The following is a 2197-nucleotide window of genomic DNA, read 5'->3' as shown; positions in this document are numbered from 1 at the left end:
GTTATACATGATGGCAGAATGCAATTTATTTCCTATTATATATATAGAGCACAATTTTTCAAGTCACTGATTGTGCACAAAGTATTTTTATACCATTTGTGTCTTCATATGTAAACTTAAAGTGATGATGTCTAGTTAATTCCATTATCATACCTACCCCTTTGCCCCCTCCTTTCTCCTCCATTCCCTTTGCCCTTTCTAAAGTTTCTCCATTTCTCTCATGCTCCTCCACCATTGGCTTCCTTCACCTACCATTATCTTCTCCAACTTCATGCTTTTACCTGCAAATGCCATGATTTTATTCTCTTTTAATGCTGACTAATATTTCATTGTGTATATATATTATATTTTCTTTATCTATTCATCTAATGACGGGCATCTAGATTGGTTCCACAGCTTAGCTATTGTGAATTGTGCTGTTATAAACATGGATGTGGCTGTGTCCTTGTAGTATGCTGTTTTTAAGTCCATTGGGTATAAACCTAGGAGTAGGATTAAATGGGTCAAATGGTGGTTCCATTACAAGTTTTCCAAGGAATTTCCATTATGCTTCACAAATTAGCAGTCCCACCAGCAATGTATGAATGTTCATTTTCCCGCACATCCTTGCCAACCCTTATTGTTGTTTGTATTCTTAATAGCTGCCATTCTGTCTGGAGTGAGATGGAATCTTAGAGTAGTTTTGATTCACATTTCTCTAATTGCTAGAGGTGTTGAATATTTTTTTCACATGTTTGTTGATTGATTGTATATCCTCTTCTGAGTGTATATTCAGTCCCTTGGCCCATTTATTGATTGGGTTACTTATTGTTTTGGTGTTAAGTTTTTTGTATTCTTTATATATCCTAGAGATTAGTGCTGTATCTCATGTGCTTGTGGTAAAGATTTGCTCCCATTCTTTAGGTTCTTTATTCACCTCACTGATTGTTTCTTTGAGAAGAAGCTTTTTAGTTTGAATCCATCCCATTTATTGATAGTTGTCTTTAATTCTTGAGCTACTGGAGTTTTATTAAGAAAGTTAGGGCCTAATCCAACATGATGGGCATTTTGGCCTACTTTTTCTTCCATTAGGCTCAAGGTCGCTGGTTTAATTCCTAGGTCCTTGATCCACTTTGATTTGAGTTTTGTGCATGGTGAGAAATAGGGGTTTAATTCCATTTTTTTACATGTGGATTTCCAGTTTTCCCAGTTTCTTTTTGTTGTTGGGAAAATATATTTGTTGAAGAGGCACAAAGAGGTGTCTTTGTCTAATATAAGATAACTGCAGTTATGTGGGCTACACTCTGTGTTCTTTACTCTGTACCATTGGTCTTCAGGTCTATTTTGTTTCCAATACCATGCTGTTTTTATTACTAATTCTCTGTAGTACAGTTTTAGGTCTGGAATAGTAATGACACCAGCTTCACTCTTCTTGCTAAGGATTGCTCTGGCTATTTGGGGTCTCTTATTTTACCAGATGAATTTCATGATTGCTTTTTCTATTTCTATAAGGAATGCCATTAGGATTTTTATTGGGATTGCATTGAATCTGTATACTGATTTTAGTAGTATGGTCATTTCGACAACATTAATTCTGCCAATCCAAGAACGAGGTCGATCTTTCCATCTTCTAAGCTCTTCTTAATTTTTTTTAAACGTGTTAGTTTTCATTGTAGAGGTCTTTCATCTCTTTTGTTAAATTTATTCCCAAATGTTTTATTTTATTGAGGCTATTTTAAATGGGGTAGTTTTACTAGTTTCACTTTCAGTGGATTTGTCACTGATGTACAGAAATGCCTTTGATTTATGGGTGTTGATTTTATATCCAGCTACCTTGCTCAATTCATTTATTAGTTCTAGGAGATTTCTGGTGGAATGTTTTGAGTCTTCTAGGGATAGAATCATATCATCTGCAAATCATGATAATTTGAATTCTTCTTTTCCTATCCACATCCCTTTAATTTCTTTCATCTGTCTGATTGCTCTGGCTAGAGTTTCAAGAACTATGTTAAATAGAAGTGGTGACAGAGGGCATTGTCTTGTTCCAGGTTTTAGAGGGAATGCTTTTAATTTTTCTCCATTTAGAATGATGTTGGCCTGGGGCTTAGCACAAATAGCCTTTATGATGTTGAGGTATGTTCCTGTTATCCTTAGTTTTTCTAGCGTTTTGAACATGAAGGAATGCTGTATTTTATCAAATACGTTCTCAGCATCTATT

This window comes from Urocitellus parryii, chromosome 7 (assembly GCF_045843805.1).
Source record: "Urocitellus parryii isolate mUroPar1 chromosome 7, mUroPar1.hap1, whole genome shotgun sequence".
Taxonomy (NCBI): Eukaryota; Metazoa; Chordata; class Mammalia; order Rodentia; family Sciuridae; genus Urocitellus; species Urocitellus parryii.
Note: the sequence above shows the minus strand (reverse complement) of the source record.